The following is a 17,559-nucleotide window of genomic DNA, read 5'->3' as shown; positions in this document are numbered from 1 at the left end:
TCCTCTTGAATTTAGGTAGCAGTATGGCTTGTCTTCAAACAGTAGGTATTCAGTAGAAACGTGTGCCAGTCCGAGACCAAGTCTTAAGAAGTCTTGTATGATTCCCCTTAGTCCCTGGGACCCTGCCTGTGCCCTGTGGCCTGGAGCAGGCAAGCCTGCTGTGGATGAGAGACTACCTCAATCCAAGTAATGGCAGTCAGTTTTCCCAGCAGAAGACAAAGACATGTTGAAGAGCCTAGACGATGTCACAGCCATGCCTCCGGATGATAGTGGATGCAGGAGAGAGGGCGCCCAGCTAAGCTAAGAAGAGTTGCCCAGACTAGTTCCACCTAAATTGCTGACCTAGGGAATTGTGGCCAAATAGATGGTTGTTGTTCCAAGTCGACAAACATGTGCTTAGTTAGGCAGTAGTCGCTAATGCTGTCATATTTGGGTAATGTTACTGTCATAGTATGTGGAGTTGGGTTAAGACCTAGGGATATTCATGTCCTGTTAAGTTTACTCTGGCACTGGCATTTTTAAGTACTAATATCTTCATTCGGGTCACAGCTCTGTCCTCTCCTAGGTTACCTATCATGCAGAGGAAAGCAAAGTGCGCCAGTTTCTCTCCAAACTCTTTGTTTGTTAAAACCTAACTGGTAACACTTTTGTAGGTCCTGTGAGAGGATTGATGTCCCCAGGGCCTCTTGATAAATGATACCAAGAGCTGCCATTCCTGGTGGCTTTCTTTTTCCTCATAGTTACAATTTCCCAAACAGCAAAGGCATTTTATATAATATAATGTGTATACATACACGCACGTGCGCGCGCGCGCACGCGCGCACACACACACACACACACACTGATAGGACCACTGAGGTTTTTGGAAAGCCGTGTAATAGCCAACATACCACTGTTTTCAGATGAGTTGCTATGTTGGAATATTTTAGCAAGAGTGATAAATAGAATATGAAATAATAAGAATATGAATAATATAAATATTATTTAGAAGGAGGAGGAGGAAGAGAGAACTTGGTAGAGAAGGAGGAAGAGGAGGACAGCATCCATGTAAACAGAACTCTTCCTGGAATGATAGTTCCCAGTCCCCAGCTGGCTCACCCAGTACTGCACTTGAGATCCCCTTGTTTTTAAGGGAGCTAACACTCTCTGTCACCAGTTCTCACAGAGATATAGGGAAATTATGGCATTAAAAAGTATTTTCTAAGTATGGATTTTGTATATTTGCTGTAACTATAACCTGAATGTCCAGCCAGGTGCCTAATGTTCTCAAGGAAGTAAATATAAACATAACTGAATATGCTGATCTACTTATAAGTTGACATGGATCTTAGCACAGGAGTTGTGATAAAAGGTTGTAATCTAGAATTCTCAAAATAAAGTCTCCCATATTGAGAGAGATTTAGGACATTTTTGAAATATGAACTGCCTGGATCTGCATTACACTATGGTTAACATTTTGAACAAAATTCGGGGGTATTTAAAAATTGTTGCAGTTAGCTGGAGTTCCTAGGTATTTTGTGTGTCTTTGGTGGTAAAAGCGACAAATAGATTTTCTCAACAATTTGAAAAGGCACATAATTTCTCCACTTGGAAACTTGTATCCTGTTTCTCACTAGGACTAAAGATAAATGATTGTCACAGTCTTTTCTTTTAGCACAGACACTCAAAGCTCAGTATTTATTATATAGTCTAGGAAGAGGGTAGATATACTGTGGCTGCAGGGGACTGTACAGTTGCTGACTCTAATTCTTATCATGGTGGCACTACTAAACTGCCTTATCTCCTACCAGGTACATGCAAGGGGAAGGTGATTAATTCTGTCAGTAGGAGGGGGAAGTGGGAAAGTTTCTAAGAATGTCGTACAGAGGAGGTAGTATTTGGAATAAAATTTGGTGGACAAGATTTTGTGGGGCAGAGAATGGGGAAAGGATGTTTTAGATAAAGGTAATAAGGTGAGTAAAACTTCAGAGGGAAAAAAAGTGTGGTATGGCGTGCTTACAAAATCTAAATAATCTGTGTATTTGTAGAGTGGGGCACGTGATGGAGAGTGAGAGGGAGCTGAACAGATAAGTGTGCATCCCAATTTAAACAAGTTTGCTGAAGATTAGCCTTATCCTCTAAGGAATGAGGAATTTTCCTGGTTTAGAATCACAGGGGGAAGTGAAAGATAAATACTAGGCAGAATGGAGGACAGACTGAAGCAGGCAGAGAAATAGTGAAGGCTTTGACTTAGTTTCTTAATCTTCACTTAAAATGAATAGAAAAAACTCCGAGAGAATAAAACTATAATATGATCTAAATTTCTATTTTATTTGCATCTGTCACAAAACAATTGCAATTTTAGTCCATGATAATGGTGAAAATAGCAATAGCCGCTTACAGGTTTTCCTAATTTCTCTTTTGATTTCATATTTTCCTTATCCTCTTTCTTTCTTCTGCATAGTGAATGGGTGTACTTTAAAACATGTGTCTTTTTGCTTAATTGTGTCTTATTGCAATAATTGTGATTTGATATTTAATTACTAATAAATTGCATAACATCCACCTGATAATAAAAACTGTGTTATAATCATAGTCTATAAATCTTACAATCTTGAAATTTCTTGGAAAAGTAAATAGAAATAATGAATTGAAAATCTGATCATGTGGTACTAGGTTATCACTGTGCTCTTCATATTCAAAACAGGGTCTGCTTATGTGACACAGTATCTAGAATGTTTCCTGTAGATCACATGAGAGAAGTGTTGCATCCCCAACTCATTTAAAACTAATAAAATTTCTTTTTATATAATATTCTTTGTATCAGTGCATCCTATATCAATTTTCAGGTATAGCGTCACTACTGAAAAAACCCAGGGAAGAAAAATCCTTGGTGAAATACCACAATGAAATGAGTCCAGTTTTAGAAAAATTTTAAGGATGACTGAAAATATAGGCCAATTAATCAAATTGTCCAATGTGGGCAGTAAAGATGAAATATAGGGTATTGTAATAAATCTCTCATGGATTTGTGATAGTCCAATTAGGTTAGGCTGATCAGATATTTGGAAGGTGATGTACTACCCATTGATTTTCTTTGCTAGAGGAATGGCATCTCAACCATTCATATCTCCCAAAACTTGACAGCTAATTATTATCAGTTTTGTTTATTTGATCCATATTTTCCTATTCCTTTTAGTAAAGCAAACTCTGTTGAAATATTGATTACTGGTGATGGCCTTTAAGCTTGAATTTGAGACATCGGATTGTTTGCTGGAGCAGCTTAATGCAGAGGTCTGAAGGGTGAATGCAAATCCCAGATAAAGGGGGACGATGTGAGCCCTGCCAGGGCTTTATCAGGTGTGGGGTTCAAAATACATGCACAAAGTTGTAGGTAGAAGACAAGGTGAGAAATATGGGCATGGAATGCCAAACAGATTGGAAAAAGGAAAATGAAGATGGCTGAGGAAGAAGCTTAAATGTTATCTTCTTAAATGTTATCTTCTTAAATGTTATCTTGGCCTAACTTGATAGGATGGGCTTAATGGGCAAGGCCAGGCAGGGGTCACACAAATTACAAAGCAGTGGATTAACTGTAGTAGTTAATCTGGGGAAATGTTCTTGTCCTCTGTCTGTTTCAGCCAGCATACCCCTGAGGAGTGATGCTTGCCTTTCTCTTTCTTCCTCCCGTTAAAAAGAATAGTTTCTCTACTCTGACTTTGTCGTTAACCACTGCCCAATTCCCAGTCCCCACTGGGAGGACAAGTGTTTTCAGGATATCTGTTGTATTGTAGTCACAGCTTCACTGTCTTTAAATCATGAAGTACATCAGAGTAGCGGGTGATAAAATGTGAATGAACACAAAATAATTGTAATACTGTTCAGTGGTCAGAAGGCATGATCTAGGTCTGCATATTATAATGTAAATAGAGCTCCAAATATTATGTTGAAAAAACCCAGAAGAATCATCTTGTGCACATTATAAATGTATAAATTATAAGTATTACAGGTATATATACAGGTAAATTAAATTACAGAAGATAGCTTAGAAGGACATACATTAAGTATGTCCGTGTAGGTGCCTGTGAGGGAAGAGGAACAATATTTGGGGATGGAGGATGAAGGGAATATGAGGAAGCATGAACAGACAGCTATGCACAGACCAATAATAATAGAATGCCATGGAATGAGAAGTGAAAATCAAATCACTTTGTTACAGCTGCTGTCCAAATTGAATGAATGAATAAATGAATAAGTAACATTAAAATCAATTAATGAAAGTCTGCAGTCTCTGCTTATTTTTTTTCCCTCCCCTATAATTTGACTAATCAGTGAATTTTATCAAGAGAAGCTGTTTTTGTTGGACACTTTCTCAAATTTATCCAGTATGATTATCAAGGAGAATTCAGATAACACGTTGGATTTGGAATGTCTTTAGCGATGTTTTGAGTGACTTCTCTCTAGGATATCCATGGGAGGACACTGAGGACAGATACTGGGATTGCACAAGGTAAAGCCAATGACACAAAAGGGAACCTTATCATGCTGCTCACACAGCTGGGTAAAATGCTAGTGGCAACATTCATCACTCCTTACTTCTGGTTGGCTCTTGGCACAGAGAGAGAAACATAGTTCCAAGAAGTAAGAAGTCTCTGGAGAGAGACTCTTGATATTTTAAACCATCAACAAAAAACTGTTTTATTAGCCTCTGTTAATAATTAAATACTCCTTATGCACTTATGTGGCAACGAAGGAACAATTTTGGCTGAGTTAAATTGATAACCTTAAATAATAAAATTACAAATGCAAAAACCAAAGGAGAAAGAAGTCGCAAATCTGAGAGGTCCTGAGGAGAGGTTGAAAGCAGCTGAATTTGAAACTTGAGGGATTTGGTACTAGTCCCCACTCTATCATTAAGTCCCTTCCTCAGCAAGGTGGGTATGCTAAATACCTTCAGAAGACCCTGGAGGATTTTAGGGTCCTAGCTGTTAAGATCAAGTTTCTAGATGGAAACCATGTTCTCTTAGTAGGAAATTGTTAGTGATTGTAGTTTATGCTAAGAGCTAAAGGACTAAAAAGCATATGTCTGTATCTGATTTCTGAGCACACCTATAAAAACGTGGCTGGCAAATTGACATCTATGAAGTAGGCAAACTTTTCATAAAAAATAGTTTCATAAAATATTATGGTGGTTATAATATTTAAGATAATTATGGCTTTAAAGATTCTTTAATGAAACTAGAGAAAAAAATTATGGAAATATCAGATAGCTATTATAGTACTAGAGCCAGAAATAATAATGTTATTATTATAAATCTCCATTGATTTTACATGATCTTTCCTTATGTCATATTATTTAACCTTATAACAATTCTCTGAGGGAAAGAGATTTGATAGTATTCCATTAAGAATTGAAGACACTGAGGTTTTGCATGCTTCCTTTAAACAGGTCATACCATTCAAAATGTTTGAAGAATACCGAGTTAGGGGATTTTTTTCCCAGCTCTGACATAGGCCTAAATTTCTTTCATTGTAGAATAATAGGCTTAGTAGTAATAGCTCAGGTCTGTCCTGGTATAAAGACTCCATTGTATCCACTCTTGTTTTGAAATGTAAAAAGGGTCAGGTCCTATGATAACTAGTACAAACCGTAGAGGGGTTATGATTTGGTATAATGTGGTCAATATCTGATATATTTCATTAGGAATTTAGGCCATGAGTACTAGAATAATAAGACTTTAAGTCTTTTCTTTTATAATAGCATACAAATGTGTACTTCCAAAGAATGAGTGCTGAAGTATAAAATTGCAAGTATTGCCACTGCACATATAGCAATGGAGATGACATTATTGTATCATTTATGTCTGGAATGATAGTTTCTTGTCTAAATGTGTGAACAAGTCAAGCTACTCGCAGTGTATGATGTAGACAATTGGGTAATTATCAGGACATGTTAACACACTGAGGCACCATTTAATGCTTGATGTGTCTTTCCAAATGTGCACAGTGTACTCCTTGGTACTACTTTTATGATGTATGACAAATATTCCTAATGCCACGTGATTGATTTTCTAGTAATAGGGAAATTTTTTCTCCTCTTGCTTTGGCAAACTTCTGGCTGAGCCCAGACTGACAGGCTTCGGCCTCGGCTCTGAGCAAGCCACGTTGGTCTTGGCTTTGGCCTTCTGGACAGAGGCTGTGGTACCAGCTATCCCTCAGCTACTCTATACATCTGAACTTTCAGAGAATGTAGCACATGTGGCTATTTCATGGCCTCTGTTGAAATTATGCTCCAGTCTATTTGTTTGTTTTGGTGTAGACTCTGGACTTCCCTGGTTCATCTGCTTACTTCTGTTCAAGCTTTTAGAACTTGACCAGGCCCTCTGTGAATATCCCTATCTTTTCCTCTGTGTGAAATTTGATTATGGTTTTCAAATTTCAAAATAAAGCTAACAAATCAGTTCTGCACATGAGAGTCAATTTGTATTATCTTTAAAAATTTTCTTAGCCTTACTTATTTATTTATTCTTAGCCATCCCTGAAAGATGTACCTCTCAGAGGGGAAATGGAATGGCATATGTTGACCAAAATAAAGAAAGGAAGAAAATAAATGGCTTGAACAAAATATGCTGCAGCATAGAGATAAGAGAAGATGTATAGAAAATAGTCTGTTGTTCACTTATAAAAAAAATCTATAGCCTTTAGGCTGAGATCTATAGAGAAAAGAAAAGCAGAAGGAAAAAGGAGATCCAGCTGCAAAATATATGTTACAGTGTCATTGCTAAACTGAGAAACCTTGTAAGATTATGACATAAATGTTACTGTATCAGTTGAGAGTCAAATTTCTGTTGCCCATATACTATTGAAGGCCTGAAACTTCACCATTGTATCCACTGCATAGTGCCTCCTTAATTCTGATCCCCTGGGAGGCATTGATAAAATGACACAGGTAAAAATAGACTCAAGCTCCAGGTGCTACACCAGAGCTAGAACTTGTGTTAATGACGACAGCGTCCACTTAGCAGTGGAGCCGAATTGCTTGAGTGCTGCTCTAAGACAACAAAATAGGTGTGTGGTTATAGTGGCAGATCAGAAGAGTTGGTACAAGTATTTGGGGCGCATGTTCAGTGGTGAAGGTGAAAGGAGCTTGGCAGTCAGTTTTCCAGCACTACAAAGAGGGTCCTTGTGTGCCTAGTTCTAATGAGAAAAAATGACTTTTTAGATTTGGGGAGAATTGTTGAAAGTTGTCCAACGTGAAATATGATTAGATCTTTATCACATGAATATGCACTTGATAAAGGAAAACATATTCTCTTGTTATGCACAAAATAACAATGATAATAACTAAAATGTACTGATTTTTTTACTATGTGATGGGAATTATTCTGGGACTTCTTTCCATGCAACTTAATTCTGACACAGGTCTGTAAGTCAGCTGTTACTACCAGTCCCATTTTTAAAAAATTTTTTAATTTTTTAAAAAGATTTTGTTTATTTATTTGACAGACAGAGATCACAAGCAGGTAGAGAGGCAGGCAGAGAGAGAGCTGGGAAGCAGGCTTCCTGCCGAGCAGAGAGCCCGATGTGGGGCCTGATCCCAGGACCCTGGGACCATGACCCGAGCCGAAGGCAGAGGCTTTAACCCACTGAGCCATCCTGGTGCCCCTACCAGTTCCATTTTATACATGATAAAACTGAGGCACAAAGAAGCACAAGCTTAGTGATAGAGCTAAGGTTCAAACCTGAGCATGCCAGCTCCAAATTCTCAATGCTTAACCATCATGCTATTGATACTTGTAAATTTACTAAATATTGAAATACTCTGATCCATAAGATAAAAAGTAATGAACCAAGAGAAAGATGGCAGTAGGAAATAAGCATTTGGATTAGGTCTCTCCAGGATCATTTCAGAGTCTTGAGAATAGTTAGACATAAATTGGACATAAATTTCCAAGAAAAATATTTTTTCACTTATGGAAATGAGAGGTTTTATGTAAAGAAAATATATGTGAAGGAAATATTGAGAGCTATGAAATTTTAAGTGGAATACATGAGTGTTGTTCTCACCCGTGACTGGATATTGGACTCATCTGGGGAACTTTAAAAACTTAACAGATGCCTGGGTTCCATCCCAGATATTCCTCCTGAATTGGTGCGAGGTGCAGGTTGGGTACCAGGATTTATGAAAGGCCCAGGTTGTGTCCACTGCAAAAATAAAAGGCTTGACTTGAGGGTGGCTTCATGGTAAAGCCTAAGCACTCAGGATGGAATCAGGGTGACCTGAGTTTGAGATCACAAATCTACATGTGTGAACTGTGTTATTTGGAGAGATTCACTTTTCCTTTCTGAGATTCAGTCTCCCCATGTATATAGTGGTGATAATAATAGTTCATAATTTTGAATTTGTAGAATGCATGCAAATCTATTGGCAATGCATACATGCCTCTTAGCGTGGTGCTCAGCATGTCATGATGACTCAATAAAGACTGAAGGCAGATCATAGGTGAGATTTTTTTTCCCTAAATTATGAGACAATGACATGGAAAATCAGTTAGGCAGAGCTATTCTTTACTGAGTTTAATGCTTTAATTGATAACCTCTACAAATATTGAATGATATATATCATATCTGTATAATATATTATCTATCCATCTGTCTATTAATCACTAGCAAACTATATAGCTTTATTAGAGCAGAAGTTCATCCTCATTTTCTTGGAATCATCTTACATTCCAGGATGTAGTAGAGAGTCAGAAGACATGTAAAAGTAAAGAAGGCAGCTTTAAAGAACTATTTTCCAGTCTCCCCCAACCCTACTCCCTGCTGAGAATCTTCATAACCTCCATTGTCCCAGTCTTCTGGGATCTCTCTCTGCCTTATCTCAATCTTGCTTATTGAATATGCATTAAAAAATCCAAGGCCATCTTTTTGACTGTCCTGAGCAGGTATTTAATTTGATAACATGTTAGTCACATTGAACATTGTTCTAAAAGGCATAGAACCATGAGTCATTCTATCTTTCTGTGAGGTCTTGTACTAACTCTTGACTCAGAGTCAACATCTGCTTTTCTGATTCTGCTTAATTCCCCATTTCCTGATTCATAACCATGACCATGTGAAAGCTTCAGGTTTTTGACTGCCATAAACTACTGTTCTCAAGTAATGGCAGATGAGCAAGTGCTTTAGGACACATTACTCAAGAATGCCTGCTTATGAGTTACTGCAAATATCTTGGCTATTAACCTTTTTCATTGGGCCAGATATATTTAAGAATGTCCCACTTCTTTGTATCAGACTTAAGCAAGTCTGATTAAAGTGGGCATATGTCCTTTTTTTATTAATTACTATGAAAAAATTACAATAAAGATGATGCTTTAGGTCTGGCAATAGAAGAACCATTTTTAAAGGTCTATATATCTTTAATTTAAAAATTCATAATTGTTAAGTTCTTTGAAGAAATTGATTTAGTTTTTATATATGACCGTATTGCATGCATTCTATGTGTACTAGTTAAATTAAACAACATAACAAACTTGTGAGGTTGATGCTCTTACTATCTCTAGTTTACAGCTAAAGAAACCTAGAGCATCCAATTAGAAACTGATGGAGATAAAATTTAAATGTAAGCAGTCTGCTTCCAGAAAATGGGCTCTTTAATTTTATACCCTATTACCAACAGCAAAGGTTTACAAACACATTAATGCCCTAACAGTATGAACATATTCTTTTTATTTTTTTTCCTAGCATTTAATCAATGTCAAATGATAATATTAGGTATTAGGTTCATTATTTTTTTTTTATTTAAGTCTTTATTTAAGTCTGTTGCAAGAGGTCCTGATCATGAAGTTATCCATCATGAAAGTTTTCTTTTTTAGTTTTCAATATAGGCAATCTGGTGCTTGCTGCGGCAGCACATATACTAAAATTGGAACGATACAGAGAAGATTAGCATGGCCCCGTGCAAGGATGACACGCAAATTCATGAAGCATTCCATATTTAAAAAAAAAAATAGGCAATCTGAGACAATTCTCCTCTGATACAACATAGTTCATCTGGAACTCCACTTTCCTTCTGAAAGTCATTTCCCATGGGCAGATTTTTCCAGTTAGATAATTGTTTTAGTAGTTACTCAAAATCTGACATCTTTTCTCATTGCATTTTAAAAGCTAAAATCCTGAATTTTTGTAATTTTTTTTGCAGTAAATTACTGAAATTGGAGCTAGTGATAAATACATTTATGAGAAGCTTTTAAAGATTCTCAACTAATTTCTCACATAGAAACATCCTAAATAGAGTAACTCCTGTTCAGCTTGGAACCCTCTTTGCTGGTAGGTCATTATAACCTAAATATCACCAATCCTAAACTATTTATGGACAAAAAAGGAAATTGCATTAATCTTAAGAGCTTAAATGTCTAGTCTTACCAACTTTATGAGCAGAAATCTCATGAAGCTCCTCTGGTATTTCTGCGGGACCAGAGGGACGTCCTTATGGGCATTCACACACCTGTCTTCTGCAGTACAAGATGGCATCCATCAACTCCTTTCCTTCCTGTTCTGACTCTCTGTGAATCTTCTAGAAGTGTAACACCAGTATGGTTGGTGGCAAAATGCCTACTGAGAATATAAGAACATCAATGTGCACATCAAGGATACTGTCCAACGCTGTGTCCAAAGCTGTCCCTCCTTGTAGGGCTGGAGATGTGTTGAGTTCTTTGCAGAGGAGGAGGAATTACACTCTTTCCAAGTCTGCTTTGCCTTGTTTCACCTCAGTCTAGAAACAGCAATATTTCTACTCAGTGTCTCTTAGAAATAGCAGCCTCTTTCCTGGTCCTATGCCATTTTTCACAGAGGACTTAAAACTTGTCCAAGTGATTGGACAGAGAGCAGATGCCCTATAATAATATCCATTTCTTTCCATCAGTTTTCTCTCCCCTGGGCCCCTTTATGAAAACTAATGTTAAAGCTCCTTTCTCAACCTTCTGTGCAATCCTTACCCCCTTGTCCCTGCACAGAGACTGGAGTGGCAGTTATATAAATCCACTCAGCAGAAACATTTATTCCAGGATTTCCTTCTATTTAATTTTCCATGGCTGAGAGCATTTTGATTCTACCAAATCATGACTCATTTCTGTTGGGGAACAATTAGAAAAAGAAAAAAACTGGAAATAGAAATGGGGAATAAAACAGACAACAGAGTTTAAGAATAGAGGCTCTTGCAATTAAGTCTGGGAGCTATAAAGGTCAACTAGTGTGTTAGATTTGCACCCTGAGGTTATTAGAAATTGGATTTATGGTGTTTTGTGGAAAACCTTATAAACAAATGTTTTGGTCTAAAGTCATCCCCAGCTGAGCCGAGATTCTGTAACCCCAAATGTTGGGGAGAGCTGCTGAAAAATAGCTTTTAGCATAGCTTAGTATATTACTAAAGATACCTCCATTTTTCCATCTCCAACAAATTACTCATTTTCAGGACAGTGGAGAGACTACAGAGGCTATTAATAACACTAAACCATGTATCAAACAGCCATTAACGTTTGGGTAGAATCTCAGATCCTGGAAAATGAAAACACTTCTAAGCATATATATTTTCTGCAACCAAGATAAAAAAATAAAAAATCTGGGTGAAGGTTTTGGTGAGAGAAAATCTAAGGCTATCATCTAGTGAACAAAAGGATAGTAAATGAATAGGATAGAAATGAATTTTAATGGCTCATTATTAGTAATTTCAGATGTGCAAAACACCTTTTATATTTTACTCTAGTAAAATCTTTTTATTTTAGTGATCATAAAAGTCACCTCTACATCTAACTTTGATGTTCCATATCCTATTTCCCACAGAGGAAAATGTTTCTCGATGAATAAGACAAGGTCTGCTTTTTCCTTTTTACAACTCACTTCATAAGGTAAATGGCTGGCTATGAGGTTTCATAGAATTTTAAATAATTCATCCTTCTGGATTACAAATAATTATATTTTTGTGAGTTTGATGAAAATTCTATTATCATCAAGGAAATGCTTTATTCTTTTAACAGGGCCTTATGTTTGTTTTTGAAAAATCTGGAACACTGGTATCTACCATGCTTGTGTGTCCTAAGGGAGTAAGCAACAAAGGTCGTACTCTTTGTCAGGGTCAAGTATCACCACCTGTTTGTTGGAGAATGTGTGAATTTAGAATGAGAAAGCATCCTATTGGATGCCTCACCACCTTTCACCTCAGGTAGTGGTTTAGAGGTTAGCAGGAACACATCTCTTTTTCCCCTGAACTTCATTAGCATCCAAGAAAGTGTGGGGAGTTTGAATTTGTAAGACAAAAGAGAAGGCAAGCCAAGGGAAATTTCCCAAGGAAAGGGTTTGGGAAAGGAGCTCAGTAGGCAGAAGGGGGAAAAAGAGGAGAAAGAATTAAAAAAGGAGAAAAGAGAAATAGGGTGTGGGGGAGGGAGGAAGGAGGAAAGGAAAAATATCTTTATGAGCCAACTGCCAAGGGTCAATAGCCAACCTTTCTGTGGTAGGTGACCAAAAATTAAGTTAATGTTAAAATTCCTGCTGTTTTCTATGATCTGCTGCTCTGGGAAGATTCACCAGATTCTTCCTCCTCTCCTAGTGTATTTGGGGACCGTGTCTGATTTGGAGAAACTAGTGAGGTAGAAAGCCCTTGGGAAAAGTGATGGTAGCTGTTCACCTTAAATGATTCCAGGGGACATAGTGTTGTGTGTCATTCCCTTTTCCTCTTACAAAACTATGTAGTCGTCCCTGGTTTCCTACCTCAGTGGCCCCAAGAAGGCAGAAACTAGAATTCCTGGCTAGCAAGGACTATTTCTGCAGGACTTAAGGGCTGTGCACTGAAACAGCAAGGACTGATGGCAGTCAAGACAGGCAACAGCTAGAAGTGCTATAAAAATGAATGCTCACAGATGACTAAAGCTAGTCAAAGTGATGGCTGGAAACTCAACAAAAGTAGCTGTTTTACGAGAAGATTTACCAGATGTTGAAGGGACTAAAGTGTAGAGGATGGTGAAGTAATTATCTATTTTATGAGGTCAAAGATGGACATAAACCCCTTGGAGATTACAAGGAGATTCAGGTACCATCTGAGGACATCTGTGGGCATTTCCTCAGACTTCCATTAACTGGCAGAGAGACTTACCTCATCATTATAAAAAGACAGAGGGAACAGAGCTAGTCTGAAGAAAGTCTTCACAGTGAAGACCTGAAGTTATAGATGCTGCCAGGTCTTTCATCATGCCTTCTGTGGCATGTGGCCACCCACAACTATTTGAGAATGAAGGGTGTTACAACTGAGAGAGTGAGCATAGTTATTTGGCACACTAAGGATTTAAAGCAGCATTCCTGTCAGTCAACCCCTTCCTGCTTTGTCCCCAGGCAGTTCCCTTCTGTGAAAATAAGAAACCCTTAGGCTCTTCTCTTGGGACAGTGAAGAGAAGAATGTCAATTTATAGGCAGAATATAGAATCCAGACCCTGAAAAGGATCTTAATGAATTTCTAATGTAACTGTCTGAGAAAATACTAGCCCAGAAAAGTAGATTTTTTATACATTGTTAAAGTTAAGGAGAGAGGGTGAGAATTCTTTTCATTTCCAGTTGTAGGATAATATCCTCCCTTGAGAAGTTACAAAGTGGGGTGGAAAAACTCTGAACAAAAATGTTTATAGATTCCTTATTATTTGAATTATTTCTTCTTGTTAAAACCCCCATGGGCTATGTATATATTTTTTTATATTAGCATTAAATCCACAATGGATTCTGAGAAACAAATATTGTTCCATAAAAAAAAAAAAAGAAAGAAAGAAAAAGAAGGGTATGAACATAACAGAAGTAAGTCTGTTGATTTTCTTTTTAACTGACCAGAGACTCATGGGGCTCATGTATCAGAGGGTATAGCTGTGAAAAATGATTTTCCACGTCTAAGTGTTTTATAGATGCTTTTACCTAATACTGTTGCCAGAAATACATATTATAGATATGTAGGCAGTTCACTAAAAAGTTACTACTTGGGAATGGAAGTCTGTGTGGTCCTCTGACCACTTACATGAACTGATGTATGTGATTGCATGGTCCTGAAAGAGGCAGGGTGTTGTATATAATTCTATGTTACTACATGTGCTATTCTTAGACCTCCCATTACAGAGGTTCTCTATAATAGTGACATGTATGATTCATCAGGTGGTCATAGAAAAGATGAAAGAAGATTTTAGAGAGCAAAGAGAGTGTGGTGAATACTGAAGGATATATATATAAATGAAATAAGAAGGAGGTCTTGGGATTTTGTGATTAAATCTGTCAGAAAACATTGACTTAGCCTTTTAGCCTTTTATTCCACAAATAGCTAGTTTTAAGTGGCTTACCATTATGTACACGTGTCTTTAAGTTATATTTAAATTCAGTGCTGACTAATGTTGAGTTTTATTGAATGGTGCCTGCCCCAGTCAGTTTGTCAGCATGAAACAATTCCATTCACAGGGCTCAGTGGAAGATTTTACTGAAAGGACTGATAACAGAGGTGTGGGCAGGGATAAGGAAGCTGCTGCTAAAGAAAATCAACAATGGGAAGCTGTTACTACCCCCTGGGGAGTAATATGCTAAAGCCTCATAAAGAGCAATGGATACTGTGTTAATTGTTAGGGGCCATAGCCAAGAATGGATGCCAGCAGTGGCCACAAAACATGGACCTGACATGTGTGCGGGATGGGGCAGGGGGATGTGGGGTGAAGGAGGTGGTAGGAATGTGGTTATAGGGAAAGGAAAAAATTATCCCAGTATCTCCTTTCTCTTCCCGACTTTGATCTCTTGCCATGCCTTCCTTTAGCAAACACACTGGAAACCAGAAAACAGAAAACCTGGGTAATGCATTCGCTAAGGGTCTACCACTTGGGGTACACCGTAAGACAGAGGTAGAGAATGGATCTGGAAGGAGAGAAACAGAGAGATTGATGACTGTGGTTTCAGATGTTAAGAATCACACAGCTCAGGGCGCCTGGGTGGCTCAGTGGGTTAAGCCTCTGCCTTCGGCTCGGGTCATGATCTCAGGGTCCTGGGATCGAGTCCCATATCGGGCTCTCTGCTCAGCAGGGAGCCTGCTCCCTCCTCTCTCTCCGCCTGCCTCTCTGTCTACTTGTGATCTCTCTGTCAAATAAATAAATAAAAATCTTAAAAAAAAAAAAAAAAAAGAATCACACAGCTCTTTCTACTGATCCAGGCCAGTAGAGAGATGATGGGTGAAAAGATGCTTACTTAATGCAGAAAGAGGGCAGAGCAGGATTCCATCACCAATATAGTCAGAAACATGTTCATAACACTGTGTGACAATCTGGGTAAGGAATAATTGCTTCTTCTGTCCTCTTTATTACTTGGGAATAATTGGGAGAAGTTGATGTGAAGGAAGTCCCTTCATAGCACAAAACTCAAAGATATATTCCTGGGGAAAAGGCATGGTTTAGGAAGACCACTGGACAGAAAATCTAGATGCCTTATACCCTTATACTATACCTTATAATCTGGCTACCTAACTTCTCTGAAAATCAGTTAACATGCTGTGAAATGTAGCATCTGGATTCTGAGAGCCTCTAGATTTAGAATGTTGGGTTCTTTTATTAGTCTCCCTGAAAATGCTGATTTCCTTCATTATTAGAAAATTAAGCTTCCGGAACATTAAAGTGATAAAATTTTCCTCGATTTTGGTGCCATGCTAGATTCTTTCTTTATATTTTCTAGTGTTTATTACCACATTTTGGATTTTCCTTCTCTGATGTTTTACTCAGCTTTGCTCTTTCTCCTCCATTCTGATTAGATCCAGGCCCTGTCACTTCACGACTGGAGCTCTGCAGTAACCTTCTTAAGGGCCTGACCAATCCAGCCTTGTTGTTACAAAGAAAGGAAAATGGTTAGTGGATTCTTCATAGTAAGTTCACAAAGTAGACATAGAGATGAACTAAAATACCCACATTTTGATTTAAATCCAGCAGACCTTTCAAGTACGTATTATTGTACCAAATATTGTATGTGGGAGGATAAAATAATGAAAGACAATCAGCTTATTTTCAGGAGGCCCACAGTTTGAATTTTAGCTGTTGAAAATATATAATAAGAATGGGGGTATGTTTCTTTTAGAAAATGTTTACCTTGTTGAAATATAGCTTAAAAAAAAAAAAGCAAAATACAGACTTAGATGAACTAGATCTCACAGCCCTGAGATCATGACTTGAGCAGAAATCAAGAGTTGTTGCTTAACTGACTGAGTCGCCCAGGTGCCTCCCTGCTGACAGCTTGATTGCAAACTTCAGGCTCCAAAAAATGTGAGAAGAAAAATTTTAAGCCACCATGCTTTTGGTACTTTGTTTTGGCTGCCCTAGGAAACTAGTACATGATGGAACAAGTAAAGTATTAAAAACTGATTCAAAGGAGAATGCAGAGAGCTGATACATCTATTTAGGCAGTCAAGCATGCTGAAATTACTTTTTTTTAATAGATGTAAAAGTGATTTCTTCTAAGGGGAAATCAAGTCCTCTCTAGATAAAATTCATTTGCCTTTCTCTGAACAAGAGTATTTACATTACTATCAGTTTTCTACAATTTATAGTTGTAAAATAGCTCAGAGAAGGTGCAGCTCATGATAGATTGGGGTAAACCCAAAGGGTATGGTAGACAGTTGACCCCCCACTCTGATTTCTTTAGTCATTTCAACACCTTTCATAAGTTCATCAAAATCAGAAAATTGATTAATCAATTACATATAAGTTACTCATTTGCAGTAAATTTCCATGTTGAAATATTTGTCCCTTTTTGGTTTTCAGCCCTCAGTACTTCTAAAGCAGTTACATTTTTATTTTAACAGTTTTCTTACTGAAAGGTTTTAGCAAAAAATGCATTTGCATATCTCTTTCCCCAGATATGCAGTGGTACCCCATACCCTATCACATACTGTTTATGCTTCCTTTCAATTTTCTTTATGTTTGTGTTCTATCTTCCAACTTTATTTCTTGGTTATCCTCAGTAATCTCTCAGCTTTATAAGCAATGATGGCCCTTAAGGAGCACTCATTCATTCCATGCTCTGTGCATGAGTTCTCAGAAGCTGCTTCCTGTTCCTCCCATCTGTCTGGATATTATTCAGTCTTCAGGGTAACTGGCTAGTCCTCTCTGCCATCTGACTACTGAATGTTCCAGCTTATTCTTGGGTCTTGAATTTTAGTCATCAACTGAATTGGGCCTTTCATTGTTTTCTTATCATTTCACGTGTTTTCATTTCGCATTTTTAACCATATGTGAGCTACACTCTGACAGCTCCAGAACTGTGAGTTTGCCAGTACAAGCAATTTAAAATTGAATTTGAACATTTTTAAAAGGAATATACTTTTTCCTCCCTTTCCCTGAACTTTCTCCATACACTATCATTATACTTCTGGGCATTTATTTATGCCATTATTTATACCATTGTGCTCTCTTCCTGGATCCAAAGGCATTTATTTGACTTTGATACCTTGTTATAGAGGTTGAAGAATACGAGGTACTTGCTACTAGGAGTCTTATTTTATACTGCATTTATTTCTTTTTTGCAGTCCTT

General features: G+C 37.6%; 1 non-coding gene across 1 annotated transcript; it reads left to right on the top strand.

Moving 5' to 3' along the window:
• Window positions 1–9,874: 9,874 nt before the first annotated feature.
• Window positions 9,875–9,980, top strand: LOC116864835. Its single transcript, XR_004382094.1, has one exon. It is a non-coding gene; the product is annotated as a U6 spliceosomal RNA (small nuclear RNA).
• Window positions 9,981–17,559: the final 7,579 nt, after the last annotated feature.

The sequence above is a fragment of the Lontra canadensis genome, unplaced genomic scaffold (assembly GCF_010015895.1).
Source record: "Lontra canadensis isolate GAN:19392208 unplaced genomic scaffold, GSC_riverotter_1.0 scaffold6, whole genome shotgun sequence".
Classification (NCBI taxonomy): domain Eukaryota; kingdom Metazoa; phylum Chordata; class Mammalia; order Carnivora; family Mustelidae; genus Lontra; species Lontra canadensis.
The sequence above is the reverse complement of the archived record's forward strand: the minus strand, read 5'-3'. Positions and strand labels throughout refer to the sequence as shown.